At 50.2% G+C, this 11,798-nt stretch overlaps 1 long non-coding RNA gene across 1 annotated transcript; it reads right to left on the reverse strand.

Annotated features, from left to right (window-relative positions):
* Positions 1-1,027: 1,027 nt before the first annotated feature.
* On the reverse strand, positions 1,028-2,081 carry LOC130709448 (uncharacterized). The gene is made up of 2 exons (XR_009009996.1): positions 1,864-2,081; positions 1,028-1,477 (listed from the first exon to the last, which is right to left on the reverse strand). It is a non-coding gene; the product is annotated as an uncharacterized LOC130709448 (long non-coding RNA).
* Positions 2,082-11,798: the final 9,717 nt, after the last annotated feature.

Below are 11,798 nucleotides of genomic sequence, written 5' to 3' on the forward strand. Positions count from 1 at the left end.
GCCCTGCAGGGCACAAAACCTCTCTCTCATGTCATCAACCAGAAGCTTCTCAAGGCTCCCATGTGGCAGGTAGGACAGGAATTTTGCAAAAGGGGTGACCCGAGGCCCGGGTCAGAGAGGTGGCTGGCTCCACTTACACGAGACCAGGACTAATTCCCAAGCCCTTGACCTCCAGCTGAAGGGCTTTGAGTCAGCTCTCCTGGCCCCAAGTGGCCCAGCTCACAGAAGTTAGGATGGGAGCAGGGTGGGGGGCACAGAAAGCAAAAGCACCGGTCCCCTCACAGGGTCCAGCGGTACACCTCCCTGGAGAGGCCTGCCTTTCCCTTCTGTCCACCAAAATGACCATTCCTGGGTTGTGTTCCCTCTCAGCTGAGTAGTAGAAATATCACGGGTTGTGGTGTCAGGCAGGCCTGGGTTGGAATCTCAGTTTGCCAGAAACAGTCACCGTTCACATCTGTTGTCCTTATAGAACGATACCTCAGGGCTCCTTTTCCCTCTAAAAGTGCCCCAGTCAGGACCATACATTGTGTGTCACCTTACCAAGGCAGAAGGCATGGCACACGGGCAGCTGGTGGGTGGCCAGGTTCGGGACCCATCTAGTTCTGTGATTAGAGAGGGGAACAGAGAATGAGGACACTGCTCGGGGTGGGGCGGATGCTGGCTGCATCTTCAGGGAGATTCTGAGGCCCTAGGAGGAAGCCCTGGCCATGCCTCGAGACGCAGAGTCTCAACTCCTTGAGCCAGGCCTGGCATTTAGAGACAGGGACATCCTGGGACAGGGCCACCACCTTGCACACCTCCGGAGGGCGCCACTCACATCGTGGTCTCAATGAATGGTGCCACCTGGAATTGTGCAGTGCACGGCCTGTCCAGCTGTGCAGGGCAGCCTGCCGAAAGTGCCCACAGAAGAGAGGATTTAGTTAGCAGACGCTAGGTCACATCAGAGGGCAAGAATAAGTAAGCAGCAGAAAAGCCACCAACACAAGAGCAGCGTAAACCCTCAAGAAGGAGAAGGAATCATTGTCAGTCTGGGGAAGAAGTGTCTTTAAATCAGTTCAACCCAACTCATAGCAATGAATATCGATTGAGAGACCACTGTGTGCTGAGCCCGGGCAGTCACAAGGAGGGGAAGAGGCACTGCCGTTGAGGAGCTTCTGGGCCACGAGGGAAGTGGGCAGGTCCGAGCGGGTGGGCTCAGAGAGGCGCAGGGCAGGATGTGAGCAGAGGATGAGACTGGGGAGGGTGTGTCAGGTCAGCTCCTCTGGCTTCATGGGCTGAGAGAGTATAGTCGGGCCACCTGGGTGACGGAGGTGCAGGTACACAGGCTGTCATCTCGGCCGTAGAGCCAGGCCTCGGAGAGCTGGGTCAGCATCCAGCGGTCCAGGAATCTGGCAGCAGCTTGAGGCCAGATCGAGAAAAGTCTTCAATTCCAGGCTGAGGAGTCTGAACTTGATCTTGGAGAAGCCACGAGACGTTTCTGGGCAAAGAAGTGACTCAGTCAGATTCCTTAACAGCCGAGTAGCTGTGGCCCCTGTTTCTGCCATTCCCCGCCACCACCCTCAGATGCCCTGCGTGCACTTTCTCCTCTGCACCACTCGCTGTCAGTGAGGGGGGCTGAAACCAGAAGCAGCCTGAGTCATGGGCAGCGCAAAAGCAGGACAGCTGCCAGGAGGAGAGAGCGCTTGGCCCTGGCCGAACCCCCTCAGTCTGTGGGAATCGCTCTGTCCCTGCAGAGACGGGCTTCCCAAGGGAGACGGCTCAAGGCCCAAGGTCACACAGCTACGTAGGTGTCAGAGCTGGAACTCAGATCTCTCTCTTACACCAAAGGCCACCCTCTTGCCATACACCTTGTCCTCCTATTACCTGTACTGAAGTTTTGACCTTGCTCTGTTGGCTGGTTCCTCAAGGACGTCTCATGCTCATCTGATCTATCCCAGAGCCTAGGGGCCCCTTGGCAGGAGGGTGAACGGCATCTCAAAGCGGAGTGAAGAGCCAACTCCTGGCCCCGGGAGGTGAGGTTAGGATCAGAGTTATTCCACTGGCAGCAGGCGAAACCAGATTGGCCTCCTCTGTAAGCAGGAGTTGTGTAAGAAGTAGTTGGTCACAGCATAACCACTGGGGTTGCTGACCATTCGCCATGGGGCAGCGATGGGGTGGGCTTTGTCCAAACGCTGTCTCATCAAGCCTTGCCCCTTCCCCGTGGGACAGGAAGAGCCTCCCATTCAGGGTTTAACTCCCTTAACGGTAAGAAAAACGAGGCTTTCTCTGCATCTGGGGAAGCGGGCTCTGCAAAGAGGCTAGGACAGCACTGGCCCAGAATAAGAGGACTGGTGTCAGCAAAATCAAGGCAGGTTTAACTCCTCCCTTTAGGAACGCTTTGAAACCTGATCTCTCCTCACTACAAAAAGACATGACTTTGACCTTTCAAGCCACTGCCACTCAGATTTCCCAGGACGGCTGCCTTGGGAGGCACCTGCCAGCTTTCGCAGGGGTGTCTTCTTATTAGTGCAGTTGCTACTGACAGTGACACGGGACTTGGTTCTGGGCTCTGGGGAGAAAGGCATGGGCCTGGGCTTCTGTCTTGGGTGGGACAGAACCCAACAGGCTCTAGCCCTGGTGGAGCCTGGTGCTGCTGATGCCTGGGGAGGACATCAGGTCCTGGTCCCCCCAGCAGAGCGCCTGAGGGGTGGAGGTAGAGAATAGCCTTGGCAGGGTCCTGGCCAGGCCCTCAGGGAGCTGTCTGCAGCTGGGCCCCTGGCCTAGGACCTGGCACCAGCCCCTGCCTCTGGACTGACAGAGGGTGGCAGTCACGTGGCTAAGGGGGGGGGGTTCTATAGCTCTGGAAATGGAAGGGCTTTCTTCTAGGGCTCGGCAGTCCCTCCACGGAGGGCTCCCCGGGTCTTAGAGCACATGAAGGTGAGGTTGGGGGAGAAAGGCGACACTGACTCTGTGCCCACCCACTCCAGGGACACGTGTCTCCCTCCATTCTCTTCCTCCACTTTCTCTCCTGCCAAGTCCAAACTCAACCCAACTCATTGGCCAACCCAACTCAATGGCTGAAGAATGAGGACAGCTCCTTCTCCCCTGGGGCCTGCTCACATCTGAGATCACACCTGGGGACCCTTTTGCCAAGACAGCGTACTTAGTTAGCTATAGCGATCAACAAAAGGGTTCAGGCAGGGCCCCTTCTCTGTGGCATCTGCTTAGATGGCCCACCATGCTAGGCTCTGCCAGGGACACAGCCAGACAGAGGCTCCCCCACTCCCAATGAGGGATTGGTATGTCATCTTTTACCATCTGGGTAGCTCCGCCCTGTGTCCCTGCCAGGCCCATAATGGGAGCTGCTGGTTGGCTTACTTCTCTGGTTCTGCCCGAGCAGCTGAAGGGGAGGGAAGGGCTGTTTTCATGAAAGATGGTATTGCTTCTGTTTTTAAAAAGGACTAAACCCCACTTCTGAAATGAGTCACGGTGGGAATGATTTGAAATGTGATATTTGTCTTTTCATCTCTTCTTTGCCTTCTGGAATTTCAAAGTTGAGTCTGGCGATGGAAGTAGGTAAAGATTTAACAAAGTAAGTTTGTAGGATGTTCCTTCTTACTTTTCCCTCTCATTCGCTTACTCATTGCCAAGGAGCATGTGGTGCAAAGAAAAGTTTGAGGGATCTGCAGCCAGAAGACCAGGGTCAGCGTCCCAGGTCAACACAACCTGGAGGATGTAGTCCTCCTGGGGGCCCCTGCAGGGATTCCCAACCCTTTCTGCTGCTTCTAACCAAGCCCGAGCACAGGCAGTGAGAAGGAGGGCAGGATGGCCTGGCTGAGGATGTTGGCCTGTCGTGTTAGATCTCGCCAGGATGTACCTCCGAGAAGCCAGTGCAACTGCTCAGAACATTCCAACCAGCTGGGCTGGGGGTGGTGTGGGTGGAGAGTGGCCTCGTCCTCCAAGCTACGTCTGCGGGGGCCGTTTGATACTTCCTTAAATAGGCATCAAATTGAAAAATTTGAAAGATCCCTTAGGAAAGTGTTTCCATCTGAAATAGAAACTGCTTAATATTATTTTCAGCTTTCCAAGGAGCCCCAGATCCCTGCATGAGTCCCTTATCCAAGGAAGATGGGGGAAAGTTTGGGAAAGGAGAGACCCAGAGAGTTTGAGGTTATTCGTCTACTTTTAGAATCCCAGACTCCCCAGGTTAGAAGGACCCCCACCCTCATTTTTGACAGTCCTCAGCCTCCAGGCAAGAACAACCTTAGCAACAGAGGAGAAGGGCCTGTTCCCTATCCAGTACATTCAGTTAGGCGCCCGTGATCTGGGGGCTGCAGCGGCCTGTTATGGGATGAGTGTGGATGCACTGTTGCTGTCTGAAACTTTGCCTGCAGCAGGCTCAAATCCTCCTGCCCTGCCACTGATGCCTCCCCACTGCTCTGCAGGGACACACTGGCAATTCCCTGCCTCACCTCCACCAACCCGCAAACCCACAGTGCCAGGCTGACAGCAGGCGCTTAACCACCACTTGCTGACCTGAATCAGCCCATGCACCAACCAGCCTCTCCTTGCACTTACCAGCTGGGCCTCACTTCTGAATCACCTGTAGCTGGTCAGCACTCTTGGCCACTTCAAATCCTTGCCCCACCATCATTTCCAGGACCTTTGCCACCAGCAGGACACAGAACAAACTCCAGGGACCCCAGAAAACTGGTCAATTTCAAGAAGGAGAGGCCTCCATCTGGGGACCCCCCTGGAGGGCACATTGGGCCTCCAGGCAGAGGAAACCTGAGGACACCTTCCCACACTACCTCTCCTGCACAGCCCAGATCCGAGTCCACTCCCACAAGGCGGCCTGGTGTGCACGCATCTAGGACACCTGCACAGCCCTGGCCTTTCCGACAGAGCTGTGCAGGGGATCCAGCCCAGTGAGATTCCAGCTCCAGCGCTCCCAGTGCTGCTGTTGGCACTCATGATACGGCCACGGGAGTCCCATGGCCTGGGGGTGGGGGGGAGCAGAGAGCATCACAACCTCTAGAATTTCAAGCGGTAAAGAAGCGTGTACTGGGACTTCCCTGGTGGCGCAGTGGTTAAGAATTCACCTGCCAATGTAGGGGACACAGGTTCGAACCCTGGTCCGGGAAGATCCCACATGCCACGGAGCAACTAAGCCCGTGCACCACAACTACTGAGCCTGTGCTCTAGAGCCCACGAGCCACAACTACTGATCTTGTGTGCTGCAACTACCGAAGCCCACGTGCCTAGAGCCCGTGTTCCACAACAAGAGAAGCCACTGCAATGAGAAGCCCGCACACCGCGATGAAGAGTAGCCCCCGCTCGCCAAAACTAGAGAAAGCCCACATGCAGCAACGAAGACCCAACACAGCCAAAAATAAGTATAAATAAATAAATAAATAAATAAATAAATAATCTCTAGTTAAAAAAAAAAAAAAGAAGCATGTACTTACAGTGAGTCAGGGCTGAGGCCCCCCCAACTACCTTCCCAGCCTGAGAGAGTTGCTGAGTGCAGTAGGGCCCATGAGGATCCCGGTGTAGAGTCAGGTAAGGGATGATGGGACTCGGGAGTAGGGAGGTTGAATCCCTCTAGTGAGAAGTGGCCAGGTCCAGAACACATTTAGGAGGTAAGGTGAATAGAACTTGCTGATGGATTAGATTTGGAGAATGAGGGATTGAAGTGGGTTAAATAGCACCCTCCAAAACTCATCTCTACCAGGAACCTCAGAATGTGACCTTACTTAGAATAGGATCTTTGCAGATGTAATTAAAGTGCAGCCATACTTGATTAGGATAGGCCATAAGTCTTTTCATGGTCTTCTGGCATCTCTTCAGAATTCAAGGTAGAAAGAAGCAGGAAGGAAGAAGAGTCAGGTCAGCCCCATCTGCTGTTGTTGTTTTTAATCAGGAGAGCTGAAGCCCTTCCAGGAGCCTCCAACACACTCCCCTTACGTTCATTGGCCAGAATTGCCTCACATGGCCACCCCTAGCTGCCCCACCCAGAGACTAAGAAAATGAGGTGCTGCCTTGTTAGCCTTGAGAGCTTAATATGGCAAGGGAAAAAGGATGGGGACAGTTGTTGGGTCATCCATCCAACAGTCTGCCACAAGGATAATCGTGACCTCGAGCCTTCTATCTGTATATGCTGGCTGCCTTTTAGAATCCCACATCCCCCAGCCCTGCCAAATTACCCAACCTTGTGAAGTGGGAAGACCAGACATTACTTATTCCCATTTTACAGGTGAGGAAACTGAGGCCCAGAGCTCAAAAAGGATTTGTCCAGAGTCACAAAAAGTCCATGACTGAGCCAGCCCTCGAGCTCGGTTTCCTGGTTTCCAGCTCTGCCTTACAGCACACCCAATAAAATGTATGAACCAGATCACCTTCAGACAGGTCACTGTTTCTGGCATACAAACTTGCAGGGAGACCTGCATGATCGTGGGTGAGCTCCTAACTGCCTTTTAACAGAAGCTCTGCAGCCCTGCTCCTGTCAATAGAGGGTATAGTCAAAGCATTTCCTGCCGCTTGATAGGCTAATTGCTTAATTGAATTAGTGCAAATTCCTGATGTCTCTGAGAGTTGAGTTCTCTACAAAATAGGCTGACTTGGCAGGTCCAATAGGCCGGGGCAGGGGAGGCAGCAGCAAAAATCATATGTATCAATGCCCTCTGCCTGGGCTGCTGGAGGCCTTTGCTCAGGTCGTACTTGTATGTGCTCTTGGCTGGCAGGGTGGGCACAAAGTGTGCAGTTGGTGCCAGTGCCCAACTGGTCCAGGCTACTCACACGTGTTGCCTGGCTAAGTCGAGCAAGGAGCTCAGAGGCAGACAGGGGGGTAAGAGGGCCATGGCTCCTGTTCAGCCTGCATGAGCACAGCACCCCGGGCCTCTTTCTCCCCCATCCAGCCCCCAGCCCAGCATGGCTAGCAAAGCTTCCCTGTGTTAGGACAAGAAAGGATGCAGGACAAAGGGGACTGAGAATCTATTCTCTAAATGTCTGCAGGGAACATGGTGCCTTGCCCTGGCTCTACCAGGAACAAGAAGTGGCTTATCTGTTCGTGGCATTGTGCAAAGACTGACTGATTTGCACCCTATCGGACCATCCTGACATTGACTTTGGGCTTGAGTTCAGGTGAAAAGAAAAATATCCCTAGAGGTGAATTTGGGTGACACATTGTTATGTGTTAACCAATTCCTGTGTCGTGGGTGCATAGTAGGGCCACATTTCCCACCCTCCTTTGCAATTAGGCGTGGTCCATGCAACTACATTCTGACCAATGGCATAACGTGTTTACCACTGACATGTGGGGTTGCCTGTTCCAGCAATAAGCTCATCCTGAGTTAATAGCAGTGACACTGGCATTTATCCTGCTTTGTGGTAGGCAGCATGCAGTGGAGGCTTTGGAATAAGGTATAGCTGGATTCATTTCTTTATCCTGCCACTTACTAGCTGTGTGACCTCAGGCAAGTTACTTAACCTCTCTGAACCCATTTGAAAAAAGAGAATAATCTACTTACTCACAAAGTGGTTGTAAGAACTCAGGTGATAAATATAAAGTTCTTAGCACAGGGCCTGGCACACAGACAAGCATATGAATAGTAACTGTTATTATTTTACTGAATTGAAAATAGTTTAAAAGATTAATTATTTTAAAACTTTAATCTGACTATTTAAAATTGTATGGTTTCTTTCATAAATACAGTAGTCCCCTCTTATCCACAGTTTCACTTTCCATAGTTTCAGTTACCCGTAGTCAACCATAGTCCAAAAATATTAAATGGAAAATTCCAAAAATAAACAATTCTTAAGTTTTAAATTGAGCACCATTCTGCGTAGAGTGATGAAGTCTCTCACAGTCCCAGTCTGTCTGGCCAGGGACGTGAATCATCCCTTTGTCTAGCTTATCCTGCCAGTTAATCACTTAGCAGCCCTGTTGGTTATCAGATCAACTGTCAAGGTATCACAGTGTTGCTGTTTAAGTAACCCTTATTTGACTTAATAATGGCCCCAAAGCATAAGAGTAGTGATGCTGGCAATTCGGATATGCCAAAGAGAAGCCATAAGTGCTTCCTTTAAGTGAAAGGGGACGTTCTCAGTAAAGAAAGAAAAAAAATCATATGCTGAGGCTGCTAATATCTATGGTAAGAACAAATCTTCTCTCCGTGAAGTTGTGAAGAAAGAAAAAGAAATTCTTGCTAGGTTTGCCGTCACACCTCAAACTGCAAAAGTTACAGCCACAGTGTATGATAAGTGCTTAGTTAAGATGGAAAAGGCATTAAATTTGTACAATAAGACATTTTGAGAGAGAGAGAGAGACCACATTCACATCACTCTTATTATTATTGCTGTTATAATTGTTCTATTTTATTATCATTGTTCTTAATCTCTTACTGTGCCTAATTTATAAATTAAACTTTACCATAGGTATGTGTGTATAGGAAATATACCCGAGAGTGTATATAGGGTTCAGTACTATCTGTGCAGATAAAAGGGGGAACTACTGTAGCATAAAAGAAAATTGAGACGACCAAAAGGAAAGCAGTCACTCCCATGGAATCCTGGACTAAGTTACCAGGCTAGGAATTCTAAAATAAATTGATTTTGGAAACAGCTTGTCCCGAGTTGTCCAAAGAGGCAGACCAGGGATACTGGCTTCTAGCTAGATTGAGGGCAGCCTGACCCTGGCCGGCTCCACACTGCGGGTGGTGGGGCTGCTGGACGCCACAGTGGGTGGCCAGGGCCGCAGGGGCGGGCTCTTCTGGACAGGGACAAGTCCACTCTCTGGACTGAATCCTCCCAGTCTTGACTTCAGAACAGCTCTAGCTGGACACCCAGAGACGCCTCTCTAGCTGTGCGACCATGACGTCACTCTTTGTCATTTTAGCCATTCCGATAGGCATGTAGGGATATCTCATTGTGTTTTAATTTGCATTTCCCAATGATGATGAACATCTTCTCATTTACTTATTTTCCACCTCTACATCCTCTTCTCTGAAACTCCTCTTCACTTTTTCTACCCATTTTCTAATTAGATTTTTTGTGGGGTTTTTTTTACTGTTGAATTTTAGGAGCTCTTATATAGTCTAAATACTAGTCTTTTGTTGGATATATAGTTTACAAATATTTTCTCCCAGTTTGTAGTTTGCCTTTTCACCATCTTAATGGCTCTTTCATAGAGCAAACTTCTTAATTTTGATGAGGGTCACATTATCAGTTTTTCCTTTTAAGGATCATGGTTTTGCTGCCAAGTCTAAGAATTCTTTGCCTAGTCCTAGATCACAAAGATCTCTCCTATTTTTGTCTAAAAATCTTACAGTTTTACACATTACATTTAAGCTCACAATCCATTTTGAGTTAATTTTTGTATAAGGTGTGAGTTTTAAGTTGAGGTTCATTCTTTTGCTGATGGATATCCAATCACTCCTGCACCATTTGTTGAAAAGGCTATCCTTCATCCATTCAGTTTTTGTCACCTTTGTCACCTTTTGTCACTTTTGCACCTTTGTCAGATAGCAACGGGGTATATATGTGTGGGTCTATATCTGGGTTCTCTATTGATTTCTGGGTCTATCCCTTGCCAGTACCATACCATCTTGCTTACTGTAGCTATATAGTAAGGCTTAATATTGAGTAGAGTGATTGCTCCTACTTTATTCCTCTTTTTCAAGATTATTTTAGCTATTCTAGATCTTGTGCATTTCCATATAAATTTTAGAATAAACTTGTCTAAGTCTACAAGAAATTTTGCTAGAAATTTGATAGAAACTGCATTTAACCTATAGATCAATTGAGGGAGAAATGACATCCTTACTATGCTGGGTTTCTCAATCCATGAACATAGTATGTTTCTCTATTTCTTTAGGTTCTGCTACCTTAAGAAAAGAAAAAAGTAAAAACAAAATAGCTGTATTAGGTTCTTTTTCCAATCACGTAGACAAAAAAGTAATAAAACAGCGTCTTGTGCATTGTAGGTGCACACTCAATATTTGGTGAATGAAGTCTGGTAACTTTTATTGGACTTTATGTGAGTGTCAGAACCTACTCATTTAATCCTCACAACAGCCCTATGAGGTGGGTACAATTATTATCTCCATTTTACAGTTGAGGAAACTGAGGCTCAGAGAAGTCAACTTGCCTGAGATTCTATAGCTCATAATCAGTAGAGGCCTAATATTCCAGGTTTCACCTACTTTCCCCAGAGTAGACCCTCCCTCCACCATTATGGTGAGGATGGGGGAAGTAGGATGGGCCAGAGCACTGGTATCATCTCAGAGCTAGGGGAGCAGTCTCAGCCATGTACTTACCCACCAGCCACCCTCCAGCCAATGGCCTGGGTGTGAGAGCCTCAGTGTCACAGAAGACAGTCCCCATCTTCCACAGGGAGGAAGAATTTAACCGAGAGAAGGCAGATGCCAAAAGCCTTAGTAAAGCATTGACCCCAAATGCAGGCCAAGACTAGAACCCAGACAACTAGGATTATCCTCACTGACATCAGCAAATCGCTCTGCGGTAGGTTTCCTATAATTACCTCTTATATCTACTCCTACCAAAACTCAGTGGGGAAGGAATTATTACCCCCGTTTTACAGCTGAGGCAGCCATGCTGAGGGAATTCAATCGAGGGAACTGTGTTAGGCAGGCAGTCCATGCCTTGCTCAGAGAAGGTGGTGGTGGGCCTGGCTTCTCAGACCCTCTCCTGTGACCAGCCAAGGTTGCACCACTGGGCAGAGGCCCATCCAGTGTAAGGGCAGGTGTTCTAGGTCCAGAGACCCAGTGCTCACCTTGCCCCTCCCCCACCTGCAGCGCAAACCTACTCTTGGGCCTTCACTTCCGTGACCCCTGCACCGAGGACGGCCAAGAGCGTAAGAAACTCTGAGGGCGCTAGAAAGAGTACCCAGCTCAAGAGAGCCCTTCTGAGTCCGAGCAGCGCCTGGCAAGGGGTGGCCTAGACACACAAAGGGTGGAGAGAGCATAGGGGGTGCTCAGAGAGCCCCCAAAACACCCTCATTGAACAGAGGACGGCCATGGCAGCACAAGTGTTTCCAAAAGAGCCCAGTAAGAGCAATTGCACCCAGGACCATCAGGCCCCCGCTGCCCAGCAAACAGCTCCTGCTGGCAGAGGTTCCTGGCTGACTTTGAATATTTGGGTGCCGTGAAGTTTAGGAAAAGGGAAGCAGGGAGGTACCTGCCAGGCAGAGCTCAGGGCTGGGGAGCAGGAGGCTGGACCAGCATCTTTCAGGGCCCTGGGCTCTCATGTCAGCTTGTTGCCCCTTTCTGGAATGGCCTTGTGGGGTGGTGAGAGGTGGGGGATTAATATTGGTTTGTTTTCATGGATTTGGGGGGCAGGGGATATGGGGGTCACTCTGGAAAATGCAAGGGTTGCAGAAGTTGAGTTGCAGAAACAGAACCTCTCTGGCACTTTCTGCGTGGTGGAGGGAAGCACCAGGTCACACTTTCCACCGTCCTGCTTGGCTGTGCAGTTGTGGGGCGCTCATCATGCCTTCTGCACACACACCCCCATATTCATTCACCACACTTTGCTTAGTGGTCGCTCTGTGCCCTGCCCCAGGCTGGCTGCTGGCCGATCGGCCCAGTTTCCTCTCTAACTCCTGACCTACTCCTCTGTGAAAGCTGAGAAGCCAAGCTAAGTGGCCAGCTCTGCCCAGGGCAGCCTCAGCCCACAAGAAGCTCCACGTTAGAGGCCTAGGGTCCAGAGAAGGGCTGCTTGTCACAGCACTGCCAGCTCTGTGTGCTCTGCAGGGAAAGACAAGTGACCTATTTGGGTTGGAGACTCTCAGCGATGGCCAG

Source organism: Balaenoptera acutorostrata, chromosome 12 (assembly GCF_949987535.1).
Source record: "Balaenoptera acutorostrata chromosome 12, mBalAcu1.1, whole genome shotgun sequence".
NCBI lineage: Eukaryota > Metazoa > Chordata > Mammalia > Artiodactyla > Balaenopteridae > Balaenoptera > Balaenoptera acutorostrata.